Source organism: Euprymna scolopes, chromosome 11 (genome assembly GCF_053919585.1).
Source record: "Euprymna scolopes isolate OS-2025 chromosome 11, ASM5391958v1, whole genome shotgun sequence".
Lineage (NCBI taxonomy): Eukaryota > Metazoa > Mollusca > Cephalopoda > Sepiida > Sepiolidae > Euprymna > Euprymna scolopes.
In genome coordinates, this window is record NC_136492.1 from 27,733,978 (window position 1) to 27,755,528 (window position 21,551).

Below are 21,551 nucleotides of genomic sequence, written 5' to 3' on the forward strand. Positions count from 1 at the left end.
AATCTTCAATTTGGTCTAGAAAACGATTTTTTCCCCCTATCTGAAAAGAGGTACGGTAGAAAAATGTATGCACATATGTAGCTTATAATGTTTGTATAAATACACATACTATAGATGTTCTGTTTAGTCATCGTGTACTTTTTGATAAACACAGGAGATTTGGTGGTTTTACGTCTAGGAAACTAAAACTCTAAAACCTTTAAATACATTTACAGCGTGTGGTATAAATATTGTTATAAAATGAAGCTCAGATTTATCCCACCAAAGAAAACTTTTTAAGAAAACCTAATTACAGAAAATGATTAGCAAATAGTGAAGGAGATTTATGGCATAAGTATTATTCCAAATGTTTCTTTCGAGCCAGGTAACAAAGTCTTTTGAGGAAATGATCTCCAGCAGCACGCACAACATCTAAGGATATTTTCTTCCAGCATTTGTTCAATTTTATCTTAGAAGCTTCAATATTTTGACAATGAGTAGAGCAGGCTTCACTCTCCAGGATTGACCGCAAAAGATAATCAAGAACGTTAAGATCAGGTGATGAGGGAGGCTGTTCCTTTTTGCTGATCCAGAACGGACATTTGTCTCTACACTATTGCTGTGTTACATGAGCAGTGTGGCTTGTCGCACCATCTTGTTGGAGAGTCCAAACTTTATCACCAAACACATAATTACACTATGGAGCTAGTGCACCTTCAAGAATGTCCTCGGTGTAACGATCTTGACCTCTTGAGGGTTAAAAACAAGTGGAGCTTTCCCTCTCTTGGAAATGGCTGCCAGACCATCACTGGTGCTGGTTTCTGCGTTCTTATAACGTTTTCTGGATTATCAGGTATTGCCGAACGACTTCTCGCAAGGACTCTATCATTTTGATGCTTGTGAAAATGTGGAAATGAGAATAACCTTATAACCCCGAAGAGGATGTTATTGAGTGTGCCTTCTCTGAGACAGTTTAACAAGAGTCGATTTCTGAATAGTCTCTTTGCAACTGTGGGTGCAGAAAGAACCTGTCGGTTTTGGGGCTAATTGCATAACATCTTTAAGCCACTTCGTCATATTCTTTGCAAAGCCCTTGGTGATGTTTGTGTTTCATGAATCTTCTTGGATTTCGCCCAATTTTTTCCTAATATTTAGGTGTTTCGGAGGTACGGGAACGACTTGATCGTTGTCTATTTTTCATCGACGAAGTTTCCAGGTAACGATCAATCGTCCTTTTTATAAACATTCTGTTGATTTTTAAGTTTTTCCCTAAACTGAATATTTCTGGTGGACGCAGGCCTTTCTCATGTTGGTCTATGATGAATCTTCTCTTTAATTCCACGAAAATTGTTAAAAATTAGTATCTTTTGTTTGTGAAAAATAAGAAATCATATTACATTTTCATATAAGCAATAAAATAGTAACTTTATTTTAATATTGTCATAAAAGATAGCTTTGCGCGAGCCTTTTCTAGTCTCACACAAAACACACGTTCACATTTCAAGTTAGATTACTTGTCGCATATATACGCGCATACAAATATACGCGCCCACGTCCACACACGTACATATATTCACGTTCGCGTACATACACTCACATTCACGTGTATATACACACGCTAACGTACACACATGTACTCACACACGCGCACCCGTACGCACACAGATGGACGACGTCACTTCCTTTCAAAGGAAATACACACATGAGCAAAAGACCACCGGAAACAAGTATAAAAGGAAGAGACAAGCTGTTTCCAATCTTTTTAGGACCAGCTTTCGACCTCACACCATTTGCTACTATGTGGGGCAAAAAGCTAACAGACCGTACGTACACACTCACTCTTTCTCTCTATATCTACTACTGGTCCCTGAGAACACCTTCGCGTAGCTGACTGCTAACTGACGTCAACCCTCTATCATTTTCTTTGTCTACACGATGGACTGCCATTTCTCGTTCTATTACATTACTCACTTCTCTTCCCACACGCGAACAAACGATAGTGACCCGAACTTGAGATGAACACACATTTCCTTTTCTTTCTATAACACCAGTCCCCAACGAACGATGGTTACACCCGCGCGGACATGAACACATGTTATATCTAAAACATTCATTCTTTCAACAGTAAATAAACGACGTTTATCTTATCCATCAATTGAGTTTTTGTTTTCTTCAATTCCATTCGTTTCATTATTCTTTTGTAACGGGATTAGGATTTATATATCCTAGTCCCCTACAGCTTTGAAATTTTGTAACAAGCCTGATGTCTCACTCTCTATAAAGAAAAATATTAACGCTCAAAATGCGACATGTGAAGGCGCCAGACAAAAAAACAACAAACCCGTGCAGTTCCAGAAGAACGTTTACAATGTAATTCCGAGATGCAAGAATTAACGTCACAGAATAAATTTTATTTACAGCATTTTGAAATGTTATGCGTTTCTTATTTATAAAATATTTAGATGTATTATATTCTGCCTATAGGTGCTCATGCAGAATAGTGAAATTTGAAAAAAAAATGCATTCCAGCTAAAAGCACTATCACGTACTTACGTGTCATGTCGAAATTAGTATAAATTCAAAAATTATAAGAAATAATCCAGTAGAAAAATAATTGCAGGTAAAAAATAAAATTTATCGAATTTTAAAATTTAATTGTACGTTTTAATGTAAAACAGTATAAATTCCAAAAATTATAAAAAATAATCCAGTAGAAAAATAATTACAAATAAAAATAAAATTTATCGAATTTTAAAATTTAATTGTACATTTTAATGTAAAACAGTATAAATTCCAAAAATTATAAAAAATAATCCAGTAGAAAAATAATTACAAATAAAAATAAAATTTATCGAATTTTAAAATTTAATTGTACGTTTTAATGTAAAACAGTATAAATTCCAAAAATTATAAAAAATAATCCAGTAGAAAAATAATTGCAGGTAAAAAATAAAATTTATCGAATTTTAAAATTTAATTGTACGTTTTAATGTAAAACAGAATAAATTCCAAAAATTATAAAAAATAATCCAGTAGAAAAATAATTACAGGTAAAAATAAAATTTATCGAATTTTAAAATTTAATTGTACATTTTAATGTAAAACAGTATAAATTCCAAAAATTATTAAAAATAATCCAGTAGAAAAATAATTACAGGTAAAAATAAAATTTATTGATTTTTAAAATTTAATTGTACATTTTAATGTAAAACAGTATAAATTCTAAAAAATTATTAAAAATAATCCAGTAGAAAAATAATTACAGGTAAAAATAAAATTTATCGAATTTTAAAATTTAATTGTACATTTTAATGTAAAACAGTATAAATTCCAAAAATTATAAAAAATAATTCAGTAGAAAAATAATTACAGGTAAAAATAAAATTTATTGATTTTTAAAATTTAATTGTACATTTTAATGTAAAACAGTATAAATTCCAAAAATTATTAAAAATAATCCAGTAGAAAAATAATTGCAGGTAAAAATAAAATTTATCGATTTTTAAAATTTAATTGTACATTTTAATGTAAAACAGTATAAATTCCAAAAATTATTAAAAATAATCCAGTAGAAAAATACTTACAGGTAAAAATAAATTTTATTGATTTTTAAAATTTAATTGTACATTTTAATGTAAAACAGTATAAATTCCAAAAATTATTAAAAATAATCCAGTAGAAAAATAATTACAGGTAAAAATAAAATTTATCGAATTTTAAAATTTAATTGTACATTTTAATGTAAAACAGTATAAATTCCAAAAATTATTAAAAATAATTCAGTAGAAAAATAATTACAGGTAAAAATAAAATTTATTGATTTTTAAAATTTAATTGTACATTTTAATGTAAAACAGTATAAATTCCAAAAATTATTAAAAATAATCCAGTAGAAAAATAATTACAGGTAAAAATAAAATTTATCGAATTTTAAAATTTAATTGTACATTTTAATGTAAAACAGTATAAATGCCAAAAATTATTAAAAATAATCCAGTAGAAAAATAATTACAGGTAAAAATAAAATTTATCGAATTTTAAAATTTAATTGTACATTTTAATGTAAAACAGTATAAATGCCAAAAATTATTAAAAATAATCCAGTAGAAAAATAATTACAGGTAAAAATAAAATTTATCGAATTTTAAAATTTAATTGTACGTTTTAATGTAAAACAGAATAAATTCCAAAAATTATAAAAAATAATCCAGTAGAAAAATAATTACAGGTAAAAATAAAATTTATCGAATTTTAAAATTTAATTGTACATTTTAATGTAAAACAGTATAAATGCCAAAAATTATTAAAAATAATCCAGTAGAAAAATAATTACAGGTAAAAATAAAATTTATCGAATTTTAAAATTTAATTGTACATTTTAATGTAAAACAGTATAAATGCCAAAAATTATTAAAAATAATCCAGTAGAAAAATAATTACAGGTAAAAATAAAATTTATCGAATTTTAAAATTTAATTGTACATTTTAATGTAAAACAGTATAAATGCCAAAAATTATTAAAAATAATCCAGTAGAAAAATAATTACAGGTAAAAATAAAATTTATCGAATTTTAAAATTTAATTGTACGTTTTAATGTAAAACAGAATAAATTCCAAAAATTATAAAAAATAATCCAGTAGAAAAATAATTACAGGTAAAAATAAAATTTATCGAATTTTAAAATTTAATTGTACGTTTTAATGTAAAACAGAATAAATTCCAAAAATTATAAAAAATAATCCAGTAGAAAAATAATTACAGGTAAAAATAAAATTTATCGAATTTTAAAATTTAATTGTACGTTTTAATGTAAAACAGAATAAATTCCAAAAATTATAAAAAATAATCCAGTAGAAAAATAATTACAGGTAAAAATAAAATTTATCGAATTTTAAAATTTAATTGTACGTTTTAATGTAAAACAGAATAAATTCCAAAAATTATAAAAAATAATCCAGTAGAAAAATAATTACAGGTAAAAATAAAATTTATCGAATTTTAAAATTTAATTGTACGTTTTAATGTAAAACAGAATAAATTCCAAAAATTATAAAAAATAATCCAGTAGAAAAATAATTACAGGTAAAAATAAAATTTATCGAATTTTAAAATTTAATTGTACGTTTTAATGTAAAACAGAATAAATTCCAAAAATTATAAAAAATAATCCAGTAGAAAAATAATTACAGGTAAAAATAAAATTTATCGAATTTTAAAATTTAATTGTACGTTTTAATGTAAAACAGAATAAATTCCAAAAATTATAAAAAATAATCCAGTAGAAAAATAATTACAGGTAAAAATAAAATTTATCGAATTTTAAAATTTAATTGTACGTTTTAATGTAAAACAGAATAAATTCCAAAAATTATAAAAAATAATTCAGTAGAAAAATAATTACAGGTAAAAATAAAATTTATCGAATTTTAAAATTTAATTGTACGTTTTAATGTAAAACAGAATAAATTCCAAAAATTATAAAAAATAATCCAGTAGAAAAATAATTACAGGTAAAAATAAAATTTATCGAATTTTAAAATTTAATTGTACGTTTTAATGTAAAACAGAATAAATTCCAAAAATTATAAAAAATAATCCAGTAGAAAAATAATTACAGGTAAAAATAAAATTTATCGAATTTTAAAATTTAATTGTACGTTTTAATGTAAAACAGAATAAATTCCAAAAATTATAAAAAATAATCCAGTAGAAAAATAATTACAGGTAAAAATAAAATTTATCGAATTTTAAAATTTAATTGTACGTTTTAATGTAAAACAGAATAAATTCCAAAAATTATAAAAAATAATCCAGTAGAAAAATAATTACAGGTAAAAATAAAATTTATCGAATTTTAAAATTTAATTGTACGTTTTAATGTAAAACAGAATAAATTCCAAAAATTATAAAAAATAATCCAGTAGAAAAATAATTACAGGTAAAAATAAAATTTATCGAATTTTAAAATTTAATTGTACGTTTTAATGTAAAACAGAATAAATTCCAAAAATTATAAAAAATAATCCAGTAGAAAAATAATTACAGGTAAAAATAAAATTTATCGAATTTTAAAATTTAATTGTACGTTTTAATGTAAAACAGAATAAATTCCAAAAATTATAAAAAATAATCCAGTAGAAAAATAATTACAGGTAAAAATAAAATTTATCGAATTTTAAAATTTAATTGTACGTTTTAATGTAAAACAGAATAAATTCCAAAAATTATAAAAAATAATCCAGTAGAAAAATAATTACAGGTAAAAATAAAATTTATCGAATTTTAAAATTTAATTGTACGTTTTAATGTAAAACAGAATAAATTCCAAAAATTATAAAAAATAATCCAGTAGAAAAATAATTACAGGTAAAAATAAAATTTATCGAATTTTAAAATTTAATTGTACATTTTAATGTAAAACAGATCTTTGCGACCAATTCTGAATGACAAACTGACTCATCACCCTTCATTTCCTCGCTTTCAATTGAAATCCGACATTTCAAAATATAAAATGTCGGGTCGGTAGTATATATAATTTTTTTTGTAAAATTTTGATTTACCACATCTACTGAATCATTTTTTTTTAAAAATAATTTTTTGAATTTATACTAATTTCGACATAACACGTAAGTACGAAATAGATCATAATCCTTCCACACGCAAGAAGAATAAGGGTATTCCTGATGAATAAATATGTACTACGGTGCCCCCAACGGAGGGGAGGAGCTAATACCTTTGATGATGGGATAGTGGCGAATGAATACTGTCCCCAAAGAAGGTTATAATACCTGGGAGTATTGTCACATGACAACAGAACGTGTACTATATTTTCTTCCGAAGGATGAAAAAATGAACAAAAGATAAGCAACTTAACGAACATATACTACACTGCCCCAAAGGAGGAGGTAATGCCTGAAAGGCTGATTTTATTATATCAGAATGAATACTGTATTACTCCTGCAAAGGCTAATATAATGTCTGTGAGAATGATATAATGATGATAACACTGCCCCCAAAATTGGAGATAATACCTGGGAAGTTGGCATCATGAGGAACGAATATATAATGGACTATACCCCCCAAGAGAATATCTAGGATGGTGGCATCAAAAAGGACGAACACATACTACACTGTACAGAAAGGAGGGAAAATGCCTGGGATGGTGGTATTATAACGAACAAACTATATTACTCCCCTAAGAGAGGAGATAATGCCTGAAATTATATTATCATTAGTAATGAATATATATTAACCTACCCCAACAAAGTACTAAACTCTCTCTTCAAAAAGGAGGAGGTAATGCTTGAGAAGGTTATATCATGACACAAAACAGATACTACATTACCCCCATGAATTTAATATTTAGTGAGAAAGGACGATCACGTTAGAGAGATGGGTGACGTCACAGCCGTAACGAGAAGTCACGCGTGGCTTGAGATTGAGGGAATAAATGTCGTTGTTACAGATAAAAAGGAGTCAAGTTATTCTTTGCGACGTTTGACTCCTTTTTATCTGCAACGTGTGGGTCGCGCGTGTAAACCTGTGGACAACGTTACAGAATGACGAAATTCCTGATGAAGGGATATATATATATATATATATATATATATATATATATATATATATATATATATATATATATATATATATATACTATGGTGCCCCTAACGCAAGAGCTAATACCTCGTGGCGAATGAATGCATAGACACTGTCCCCAAAGAAGCGTGACAAGCTTTCTTGGAGGATTGTCTCATGACAATAGAATGTGTACAACATTTCTTTTTCAAAGGATGAAAAAAATGAACCAAAGGTAGGCAACTTAACGAACATATATCATACTACTCTAAAGGAGGAGGTAATGCCTGAAAGGATGGTTTCGTTATAACAAAACAAATACTGCAATACTCATGTGAGAATGGTATAATTATGATATGCTACACAGCCCTACAAACAGGTAGTTGGTATCACGAGGAACAAATATATATTAGACTTCCCCCCCCCACACACACACACAAATAAAGTATACTTGGGATGGTGGCATCATAAAGGACGAACATATACTACATTGTATCCAAAAGAGGGGACATGCCTGGGATGGTGGTATTATAGTAAACAAACCAATACTATATTGTTCCCCTAAAAGCGGAGATAATGTTAGAAATTATAGTATTATTAGTAAAGAAATTATAGTATTATTAGTAAAGAATATATCCCAGCAAAGCAGGGTGAATGCCTGGGAGGATGATCTCATGCCAACTGAACAGATACTAAACTCCCTCTTCAAAAAGGAGGAGCTAATGCTTGCGAGGGTTATATTATGACATAAAACAGATACTACATTACCCCAGCCCCTTGAATTTAGGATAACAAGATCGTACATTAGTCCGAGATAGTACAGCAAATTGAATTGAATAATTAAAAGATAGTATGATAGTACAATTAATAGAAGTAATAATATACGGGGTCGTTCCAAAAGTAGTGAATCCTATTTTTTAACTAAAAAATGTTGAAGAGCTACAAGACGGGAGTGATACCATTAAAACGAGCAACCTTTTGCGCTCCATAACTTATTTTTTTTACATAGTCATTAACATTCTCAATGCATTTTTACTAACGATGGGGTGACCTTTGTCACTCACATCTTTGTTGCCACTCTGAAATCGACAAATCCATCTCCTAACAGTGCTGACATCAACTGCATCGGCTTCGTAAACGTTCAACTGTCGCAGGTGAATGTTAATCGGTTATATTTTCTCTGCATAGAGGAATTCAATGACGTATCTCTGCTTCTGACGCACGTCCGTGAAAGAGGTTTATTAGAGTATGATACCGCCAATATTTGCAACAGAGAGATGAAACTTTCAGGTTATGAATGCATGAGTTCAGTCACCAGAATAATGAAATTTGCAACCCCCTCTGATCCATTCGCACGAAAAAAAATTAAGCGGTATTATTTTTGGAACTTTCTTGAAGTTTCGGCTTCAAACAGACATATTACAGATTAGCTATTTACATATCTTTCAACGAAAACAAGTTTAAACACAATGTGAGTTTTTAATGCAAGGAGTATTCAGTTAATCGAATTCTTCTAGCCGAGAAGGATTATTTCTTATCACCTAAGTAATAACAAATTAGATACTACACCTGAATTCTTTATTCGCAAATAAAAAATAAATTCCATTTACAAATTAGACACAAGGCCATCAAGAATATAGAGCGTTATGAGAATCATACTACTTTTTATTACGACGCATTAGTCCAAACACTATTCCCTTTATTATTTCACTATATATTCCTTACTTTCGCATCAATCCTCAAGAAAATAAGACGAATACTTTACAAGATTTGCCCTGGCTCTATTCATTTTCTTTCCCACGAGAGCAAGTTAGGCACAAGGCCGTTTTTTATGTGGAGAGAGTAGAGGGGGAAGGGAAAGGGGGAACCAGTCCCCCCCCCCGAGAGGAGGGGAGAGGAATCTGGTAGTCCCTCTTGGTATGCAGGGTTGCCCCTATAGGGACCAGAAATTGATTCCCTCAAGGAAAATGGTCTTTTAGTGCAGCATCTGCCGGAACAGATACTACACTTTGAGATATTAAATCTTTTATTCAGGCTAAAAAAAATAAAAAATTAAAATTAGGAGGCGTTACTTTTTCGAACTCCCCTCGTAGTTTCGGCTTCAAACAGACAGATTACAAATGAGCTATTTACTGTCCTCCCAACAAATTTAGACACAATAAGTGTTTTTAGTGTAGGAAATATTCAGTTTATCAAATTGTTCCAGTGGAGAAGGACTTCTTACCACCTAAGTTAAGACGGGATAAATAAAATTATTGGTGATTGTGCACTTTTGCATCCGCGCTCTTTTTAAAGTTTTTTTTTTTTCATGTTAAATTGAAGCTTCACAATATCTTTTTTGGGGGTTTGTTTTACTGTACACATAGATTCGAAAAATTTGTCACAAAACAAATATATAACAAATAAATGTTATCAAAGGCAAGATAAGTTACTTTTCTACCTAACTGGATATGTTTTTAGTGTTTATATTTAATGTAACATGTTTATTCAGCTTAAAAAAAAAACATACAGTGTTTACCGATGTATTGGAAAATTTTAAATGGCGGCTGACTCTCTCTCAGAGACGGTAAGTTTGGGAAAAGAAGTTATAAATAAAAAAACAGTCAAAATACTGTTAAAAACCCGCCGAATATATGTCAGCCTATGTCACGGTAACATATATTGAGCGAGTTTCTAACAGTATTTTGTCTGTTTTTTTTTATTTATAACTCATTTTCCCAAACTTACCGCCTCAAAGAGAAAGTCGGCCGCCATTTCAAAATTTTCCAATACATCGGCAAACACTGTATGCTTTTCGAGCTGAATAAACATGTTACATTAAATATAAACACTAAAAACATATCCAGTTAGGTAGAAAAGTAACTTATCTTGCCTTTGATAACATTTATTTGTTATATATTTGTTTTTTGACAACTTTTTCGAATCTAGGTGTAGAGTAATACAAACCCCCTTTTTTATTATTAAATTGTTAGGTGGAAGCACAGAATAGTTACAAAACACCATCCCCCTGTTAAGAATAGCTATCAAAATAATAACGTTATTGTTTCAGCACAGTGGAGAAGTGCACAACTGCACAAGTACCGAATTATTTATTCGCAAATAAAAAATAAATTCCATTTACAAATTAGACACAAGGCCATCAAAAGTGTAGGGAGCTATGAAGTCACACTACTTTTTAATTAGACGCATTATGACCCATCGGTCCAAACACTTTCTCCTTAATTCTTCCACCATTTTTTTTTATTTCACATCGATGTTTATTAAAATCCCATAAATACTTTACAAGTAATGCCACTTAAAATATACCAAATAGTTTGAAGTGAAATTTATTTATAAACAGATCCTTAGATCCTAAACAGAAGGAGTAAGATATAATATAGCAAAACGTATTCGACCACGACGAGACTCGAACTCGCAATCTTCTGATTCGAAGTCAGACGCCTTATCCATTAGGCCACGCGGCCGCGCTTTCTGTTTGGACAGAAGAATCATATTTATTCTATACATTTATAAGGAGAATAACGATTTACTTTATACATAATACAAGGTGTCCAAAAAGTCACTGAAAGGTTTTAAATCTTTTTCATTTTATCATTAATGATTATTTTTGGATTTCTATTTCAGATATTTTAGAGATGTTATTTTGGAAATTAATTATGGATAAGTATAGCATTGAACAACGTAAACAACTTGTGAAATTGTTTTACCAAGGCAGAGATCAATTGTTTTGAATTAAAGAACTTATCGACGGCATTTTCATGTAAGAGATAGCCCAAGTCACAACACAATGTGAAACATTGTGCGCCGTCTATGTTAACAAACCCAAACCCTGCAAGAATTGAGGGAAAACATCAGGAACAAAATAAGGAAGTTAAATCGCAATCCAGAGATTCTACAATCTGTCATGAATAATGTTTTGGAAAGAGCACGAATATGCGAAGCTGAAATTCGGCAAAATTTAAAAACATTTTTTTCATAGATAAAGATTGTTTGAATTTTGAATTGAATTTAATGTCTTAGTTGGGTTAGGGTTAAATTTACAGAAAGATATCATCAAAAATATATTATCTATTTACGTTCACATCATTCAGTGGCTTTTTGGACATTCTTTACAAGTCGTCTATTCCCCCTCTTCGTCCCTCTTATATATATATATATATATATATATATATATATATATATATATATATATATATATATATATATATGTGTGTGTGTGTGTGTGTGTGTGTGTGTATATATATATATGTGTGTGTGTGTGTGTGTGTGTGTGTGTGAATATATATATATATATATAAAATATATATAAATAGTATGTATATGCGTGTATATATTATGTTAGTAGAGTTTAGTTTCCTATGTGTGTGTGAATATATATATATATATATAAAATATATATAAATAGTATGTATATGCGTGTATATATTATGTTAGTAGAGTTTAGTTTCCTAGAAGTACATCCAATGAAACAACATGTGTCTACCAAAAAGTGCTCAATGAGTAAACAGAGCAGGTATATTAAATTTATTTATAATTATTTATATTTATACATCAATGTTTGTATAAATAAATTTTATATATATATATATATATATATATATATATATCCATTGCGATACTTTTTATATTTTGATATGAAATTTTAATCAGTTTATCTATAAATCTAACCTGTCTGTATGAATGTATGTTTGTATGTCTCGCAAAAACTTTTACTGTTATGTATTTATTTATTTTGCTTGATCAACACCCTCACGCACATCTCCACTTTCTTTTCCTCCTTCGCGTCACGGCTTCGAGCTTGCCTGCCTACTAGAACATTTTTATTTTTCTTGCTCAACAGACATTTACAAACACTCGGGCAACCCCTGGCACCCAGGCTAGTCTACAATATAAATCTCACCTATCTGTTTAAATGTATGTATGCATGTATGTATGTATGTATGTATGTATGTATGTATGTATGTATGTATGTATGTATGTATGTATGCATGCATGTATCGCAAAAACTTTCGACAGAGGCGACGGATTTTCACAAGATCGGTATCATTTTGAAGGTCAACTCTTCGGACCATAAATATCGAATTATTGGCTAAAAGCATTAATTCTTTTTCCCTCAACTGTGCAATTTTCTACAAGCAGGAGCCAGTTTTTTTTTCGGCGATATTTTCAAAGTTATCGCCTCTTTTCGATTGTCTAGCCTTAATTTAAACATTCGTCACTTCCGTTTTTGCGACGGGCGCAGCAACTAATGCGTCACATTTTTTTCTCTCACTTTTTGTCCTCCTTCGCGGTACGGGTTCGAGCCTGCCTGTCTACTAACACTTTTTTGCGCTCACATTTTTTCTTTATTAGCCAACATCCTCACACCCACTTTCTTTTCTGCTGTCACGTCATGGGTTTGAGCCTGCCTACGACCACATATATTTTTGCTCAACACATACTTCCAAATACCCGGCCATGTATGGATGTATGTATGCATGTATGTATGTATGTATGTGTATGTCAGGTCATGTCATGTGCTACTGGTACCATGTAACCCAGTACTACCTGCCTCATGGTCGGGTCACCGGCGACTAAACTGGTTCCCCCACCAGACTTGTTTGGTGAGGAGGGCGGCTAGTCTCCCTGAAGGATTAAAAACAAGACCTTCCAAAGGGCGAATGAACTCTTTTTCTGGGTCAACAGCCAACTAGCACCGTGTATATTTGTGTGTGTGTGTGTGTGTGTGTGTGTGTGTGTGTGTGTGTGTGTGTGTGTGTGTGTGTGTGTATTGGGGTGGAGAGGGCTCCCGTAAGCCGTGGTGAAGGCAACCTTTCTAGGAGAAGAAAATCTCTGATTTAAAAAAACATAAAGCGGAAGACCATTACCCGCATTAAGCTGGTCTGCAGTTTAATTTGTTGCTGGCTATCTTGCTCTTTCTTGTTGCTGGATCTCAACATTTTGAACCGAGAGAGAGAGACTTAGCTGTCGTACAAAGCTAAGACTCTGTAACATCATATTTGTATAGATACTCCCTCAAGCATTTTAATCCCTCATGGATTTTAAATGTCTGAGGGAGTGGCACTCGTCTGACAAGACGTTGCAATCATCATCATGTATGTATGTATGTTTTCCTTAAACCTTCGACAGAGACGGCGGATTTTCACGAGATCGGTATCATTTTGAAGCTCGGCCCTTCGGACGACAAATATCGAGAAATTGGCTAAAAATATCAATTTCTTCACCCTCAACTGGACATTTTTCTACAGGGAGGGGTCGATTTTTTCGAAAGTCATCCCCTCTTTTCGATTGTCTGGCCTACATTACTTCCAGGTTGTAGATGGGCACAATAGCAAAGACGTCACATTTTTCACATTATTTTCTTCCTTCTCGGTACAGGTTCGAGCATGTCTGCCAACTACCACTTTTTTATTAATCGCCACACACCTCCAAACACCCGGACAACGCCGGGCACCCAGGCTAGTTACACCTATAAAGACAAAAAATTAATTTAATTTTTATTTTATTTTATTTTTTATTACATTTTCACCCCAAACAAGGCACATTGTCACTTTGGTGTAGGTAGCTACTATCAGTGGGAAGAGGCTAATGGGGTGATAATTTGATGGGTCCGTTCTTTCACCAGAATGCTTGAATACTGGTACCACAGAAGCAGTTTTCCAACAGCCCGGAAAGCATGATTTATTAAGGCATTTGTTGTAGAGTTTGGAGAGAACTGGAGCTACTTCGGCTGAGCACTTTTTTAATAGCACAGCTGGGATGAGATCAGGTCCACATGCTTTTGAGGTGTCAAGGTTTTTATAATAGCATGTACCTGAGCAGGGGTGATTTTTAGATCGTCTAGCGTGGCGTCTGTCCGCAAAGGAAAGTCAGGCAGGGGTGGTTGGAAGGGTTCAGTGTGGAGTTGGAGGCAAACCGGCTGGCAAGCATATTAGCCTTGTCGGTTGCTGAGCAAACGACCTTGTGATTGTTGGTTAGTGGGGGAATTGTTGATTGCCCATTATTTACTACACTGTTGTAGATTTTCCAGAAGTCACGAGTTCCTAATTTTTGTGCTTCGATATGTTTTTAGTGGTTTCAGTAAATTCTCTCTTAGCTGTCGCTATTTCGTTCTTAAAGTTACTTCTAGCTTCTATATACTTCTGTCTGTTTGAACTGGACTTATGTCGGTTAAATCTGCGGTATGCATGCTGCCTTTGAGCAATGGCAGTTGCGCAAGTAGAGGTAAACCATTGGGAGAGTTGGGCTTACTATAAAATTTCCGCATGGGAACATGTGCTTCAATTGTTGTTTTGAACCATTCAGTGGTCTCATTTGCGCACTGTTCAGCAGGAAGAGAAAAAATATTTCCCCATGGGGAATCCATCTCAATTTGATTTAGCATTAATACATTTTTCGACTTATTATGTACCACAATTCACAGACAGCAGTAGCACAGAAGTAACTCGATCACAAGACTAGATCGTGACATTTTCTGGTTTTAAGTCAGACGCCTTAAGCAAGGCTCCACATTTTCCATTTAGCTGTTACTCAAATTTTAGATATTAATAATCACACACAGCTTTTGGTACTAATGTAATAGAGCGCGTCACTATAAGGAAAAAGACTATAAAGAAGAGAGAGCACGTTAGACAAGACGATCACGTGAGAGACGTAGTTGACGTTCGAGAGGAAAGGCGTCAGAGAAGAAAGGAGTTGAGTTATTAGTTACCTTCTGTTGCTTGCGACGTACTCTGCATACAACGTGTCCCGTGTGTTGCACTAATACATGCTTGAGATGGAAAATTAATGACTAAGACAAAACAAAATAATTCGACCCCGACAAGACTCGAACACGCAATCTTCTGATTCGGAGGCAGACTCATGTCAAACAAGGTCAAACATGGTGTAGATAATAATTCGATCTATATGCAAGGGAATAGAAATTGAGATATAATTCAGATTCGTGCTCCAGTTTTAACTTTAAATCCGCATCTTTTATATTTGTCAAAGTATTCACATAAGGGGCTTTGTCTGTAAGTCGCAGATTCAAATAAACATCTTTAGTCGATCCAAATCAAAACGAGAGTCCAAGTAAATACATCCCATTAACTAAGAGCCCGAGCTCCATCTCCCCCTTTCTAATATGCATTTAAATATCATCTGGCTTATGAGACGCCCATATGGTAAACTATCTACTCTCTGCCCATCTGCGATGGTACATTTAGATATCATTAGGAGCACAAACTGCTGCCACATCTGGGCAGGAGCTGCTAAAAACTGCATATCCTGCCTTGACAGAGTACAAACTAGACTTCGTAGCTTAGTGGGGGATGCTCTTTTCTCTTCCCTGCAACCTCTCTTCCACAGAAGAGATGTTGCGAGCCTTTCTTTGTTTTATCGTTACTTCCATGGCAAGTGCTCGCCTGAGCTCCAATCTCTGGTCCCCCTCGCCAATCTTTCACGATAAACACCCGTCTAGCTATCGCCTCTTAATCCTATTGATTACTGTACACGCAATAACCCTTAACCCCGAGTGGTTTCCGGGCGATGTAAAAAATTTGATTGTTTTTAAAGTTTTTGGATTACCGTAAAACCCCATATGTATCTATATTTCGGAAAAAAAAACACACACACACACACGCACCCGAGAGTTGATCTATAGATTCAAGTTTTACTGGTAGTTTTAAATCTTTAAAAATTCATTATTTTATCATTAGTCACTAATTATTAAAACTAAATGAACAAACAATAAAATAATATTTTAAATAAAAATAAATTAATTAAATCAAATGAAGTGTTTTTTTTTATCGGAAAATAACTAAATATTTACGGATTTCGATACCTCAAAAAGTTCTCGGTTCTGATTAATTGTCTCCATCTTATTAATATCCGCAACAGAAAACCTCATGTATATATAAAAAAAAAACTCGTTTTTTGGAAGCGCCAAACTAGAATTCTAGGTGGTCGAACCCTATACAATACATATTTTCAATTTCTTTTGTGGTTTCTCTTGGCTAATCATCTCTCACTCGCTACAAAGCTATTACTCGTATGCATTATAAACATGCAACTCTCTAGTATATGTTTACAATATTTAACCCATGTCTTGATAGATTTCTGAAAGAACCAGTGGCACAACGGATATAAGTTCTAAGTGATAGTCAGTTCTAAATTCTGGAAAGTTCGATCCCCAATACGGGTGATACTGAGAATACAATTACAAAGTACTTAAGATTTCCACTCAGTCATGGCTGACGGAACGAGGACAATCTACCTTCTATGGATTAAATTAAAAACCCCTTACGTAAGAGATTCCCAAGTTTGACATGACACACCTAAAGATGGCTGGCGGTCACATCGGCCGAAACGTTGTGAGAATAACATCCAAAATAGGAATGGCATTCTGAATCGATCAAATAATACTAAAATGAAATAATGGAGTTTTTCTCTATCATATTAAACTTTTATTTACTATAGAAAAAGTGAAGGATTTTGGTTGGTTGGTTCGTTGTTTTTGTTTTACGGCATATCAACCCTTTTCGGGTTGTTTAATGCCGAATCCAAAGATTTTAAAGAAAATTTTTTTTAATAGAATATATTTGTTGTTTGCACGTCGGTTTCTATTCAACCCATAGTTGGGACCCTAACAGGTACTACCACTCCGGGTCAGAGTGGACCTGGGAGCAATGGTATTAAAAGGGTGGCTCCACAATCCCCAAAGCCCGCAAGCTGGGGCCTCACCACTGGATATAGTTTAAGGTCATACCCAGGACCCCCATTGAGGGACTTTTACCCTCTGCAGGGGGGGGGGCAGTCGGTGTATTCTAATGCCCCACCGACAGGGCTGAAAAAGTGAAGGCGTAAATACTATAATTCTGATTTGGGCAAGAAACCTACAGATGGTTGTCGGTGATAGAACCATAACATTACTTTTAACTTTAGATTTTATGAACATATGTCAAGTCCATGTATTACTTACTAAACATTAAATATGAATATATCAATCAGTCTAGCTAGCTAGTTAGCTAGCAATTCGAGTGAAAAAGAGCGTAAGTGGCTTTCCTGTATATAAAAATCTCTGCAGTTAAAGGGTGGAATTATGATGTTCGTCGGCTTATTTACTTCGAGGAGATTCTTTTTTTCTCTCTTCCGCTACACCTCTTTCTCTCTCTCTCTCTCTCTCTCTCTCTCTCTCTCTCTCTCTCTCTATATATATATATATATATATATATATATATATATATATATATATATATGTTTTTGTTCAACCCTTTGAAATATATAAGTGGCGCCTGGCAAAGCCACAGGAGCGACAAGCAAGAAAAAAAAAAAAAAAAAAAAACTAAGCAAACTTCATCCCAAAGCAGCAAAACTAAAGCTATGTAGGGGAGATAACCGAAATAGCAAAACCGACAAATGTATAATGTAGGGGAGACAATCACATAACCAAAATTAAAGCCAGCCTGCCACACACTATGTATACAAAGGTCTTGCATATGAATTACAAAATATCTGATATTTCCCCAAAATTTCTGGCCTTGATGGACGGGAGACTAAAAGTTGCTAAGATTTCAAATTATCGAAAATAATAGTAAGAATGAACTTGATTCCAAATATGTCTCATGTTATATCTTTATATATATATATATATATATATATATATATATATATATATATATATATATATATATATATATATATATTTAAATTGTAATTCAATGAATTTCAAAAAAACTCTCATTGAAATGAAATGAAGTGGTTGAGTTTTATATCAAAGAATTTTTATTAGTCTTTGACTTTCCATGTCTCACTGACTTTAGTAAATAGGGTGCATACCTTTATAAGTATTTGCTAATATTTACTCTCCTCTGATGAGATGGTAGACATCGAAACCCTGTAGGTTAAGGAGATTAATTTTCTAAAGCATTCGTGTCTTGCTTAGAATAATAAAAATTCTTTGATATGAAACTCAACCACTTCATTTCATTTCAATGAGAGTTTTTTGAAATTCATTGAATTACAATTTAATTTATTTGCTCTATCTTGCATATCGAGCAATTCTTGTTTAGATGGGATAACTTATAGAATATTACTGCCAGTAATATTTTGTAAACTTTACAATCTCACGTTTCCATAACAACTGATCGTTAAATAAAAACTATTCTGAAGTATATATATATATATATATATATATATATATATATATATATATATATATATATATATATATAAAACTATATATATATATATATATATATATATATATATATATATATATATATATTACAGATATTTCTCATGTTATATCTTTCCTCTTTGGTTTTAATACAGAAAGTAAATTTCACAGTGTATAAGGATTATTTGATACTGCAGATATTCATAATTGTACCCTATTTCCAAAAAGAAAGGGAGATATAACACATGAGAAATATTTGGAATCAAGTCTCCTCTCGCTGTTATTTGAAATCATTTGAAACCATAGCAGCAAGTTTTAGTCTCCCCTCCATCAAGGCCAGAGGTTATAATTTTCTACAGGGTATCATCATCAGTTAATTAAATCTATAAAACTAAATTTTAATTTCATCTATTAAAAATATGTCTTACAAATATTAAAATGCAAAAAACAGGCAAAACACTGGAACTTGCAATCTCCTGATTCGAAATCAAACACTTTATTCTTAATACCAGGCACACCGGTTATCATGACACGTTGCATCACCGGTTTTAGTTACTTGATACTTAATATTGAAGAATAAAACAAACAAAACTATACGACCACGACGAGACTCGAACTCGCAATCTTCTGATTCGAAGTCAGACGCCTTATCCATTAGGCCACGCGGCCACACATTTGACGCCTACCGTACAATCTTAATAACAATTGGATCCACGTGAAAGAAAGAGAAATAGCCATATAATTCAGCCTTGTAAACTATTGAAAAGGTGAATGAATGCCATATCTTTAGATGCGGTAAAGTATCTCCTTAAAAGCCTCTCTCTTTTGCTCGGCAGGCGGATAAACGGAAATGGCTATTTAAATGGGAGTGTTTGTCCAAAACTCCCCATATTGAAGAAACAGAAATAAAGAAAAACTATTTAATGTATATACCCGCGAATGGAAAAATATTGTAATCGAAAAATCATATAAATTGATTAAGTAGTTTAATTTTTAAATAAAATAATATTAAGTGATTAATGGAAAATCATAGGCATTACAAACATAAATCTCGCAAGTTTGAATTATTTTGAACTATCCCCATTTTTTTTAGAATGTTTTCAAAATATGATATCGCGAAACAGTCGTTCCTGGGTTAGCCATAAACTTTGATTTTCTTATTTTAATATAAAACTACTTGATCAAAGTACGTAATTTTTGGAATACGATATTTTCGTTCTTTAATGAGTACGCACATCAAAGAGATTTTTGTTTATTTTTGATTTTTTATATATGATGGGCACACGCTTTTTTCTCTCTTTTTTTTTTTAATTCTGAACAAACGCTTCAGTTTGAACCGTGACATATCAACCGACGCACAAAATTTGGACTCCTCCAAAATAAGATAAGCCCACACTGTCTATGTGTTTGGAAATTAAATTGCTGTTTCTGATGTATGTGACGGGCGAACATACAAAACATTAAAAAAATTATAATAGTTAAACGTGAAGCTTGCGTGACAATATATTTTGTTTTCGGAAAGGCGATATGCTATATAGCTGAATATATATATATATATATATATATATATATATATATATATATATATATATATATATATATATATATACATATATATATATATATATGTATATATATATGTATATATATATATGTATATATATATATATGTATGTATATATATGCATATATATATATATGTATATATATATATGTATATATATATATGTATATATATATGTATATATATATGTATATATATATGTATATATATATGTATATATATATATATGTATATATATATATATATGTATATATATATATATATATATATATATATATATATATATATATATATATATATATATACTATTATGCTTATTAAAACCTACGGGTACTAGTGTTTCACTGTTTCATCCTTTCATGAATCATCAATGCTGGGTGTCACGATTAATTCCAATATATATATTTAATAATCAAATGGTATTGAAAACCCGAAAAAGTGCTCAATGCTATTGTAGAGCAAAATAATATATATTTTTATTGCCGTTTTTATCTGCTTAGTTATGCATGTTTCCACTATCAGAATCGAGTTAATGATCTGATAATTTCGTCAGATTTTACAGATTTGAACGTTTCTGAATAAGTAATACTTATTAATAAACTGTCAAATCTGTTAATCCGACGAAATTATCGGATCGTTAACTCAATTCTAACAGTGGAAATATGTATAACTAAGCAGATAAAAAATGGCATTAAATATATATATATATATACATATATATATATATATATATATATATATATATATATATATATATATTAAATCCCCGAAACAGTGTTTCATGGTAAACAACTGATGATCCCTTGAAAAAAAAAAAAAAAAAAATTGGTATTATAGTAAATTCGAGAGAGTTGATGCAGTGATTGCAGGTGATTAAATGACTTACTGACTAAGTGTTTTTTTTTTTTTTTTAACGAATGATAAAAAGTAATTTTTTGTGTAGTTTCAAATGTTAAGAAAACTTCAAAGACTATATATATATATATAACTTTATTCAATTGGCAAAATATTAGAATAATTATAAAGAAGTGAACCATCGCGTAAATTCAATCAACTAAAATAAGAAAGAAAAAAAAACGCCTTTCCCTCATTTCGTAAGGATGTCTTGCCTATCTCTCAAACAAGTAATATTATTTAAAAATTTCAATGTCGGTGTGGTGCCGTCTATATAGGCAAGACGACCTAGCGTCTTCAGGTCAGAATCGCCCAACATGTTCCCCGTTTCATCCGAGATCATCAACCTACCACCAAAAAATCTCAACTGATAGAATCG

General features: G+C 31.2%; 2 non-coding genes across 2 annotated transcripts; both read right to left on the bottom strand.

The window, feature by feature from the left end:
- Window positions 1-10,947: 10,947 nt before the first annotated feature.
- On the bottom strand, window positions 10,948-11,020 carry Trnar-ucg (transfer RNA arginine (anticodon UCG)). The gene has a single exon. It is a non-coding gene; the product is annotated as a tRNA-Arg (tRNA).
- An 8,290-nt stretch (window positions 11,021-19,310) lies between these two features.
- Window positions 19,311-19,383, bottom strand: Trnar-ucg (transfer RNA arginine (anticodon UCG)). The gene has a single exon. It is a non-coding gene; the product is annotated as a tRNA-Arg (tRNA).
- Window positions 19,384-21,551: the final 2,168 nt, after the last annotated feature.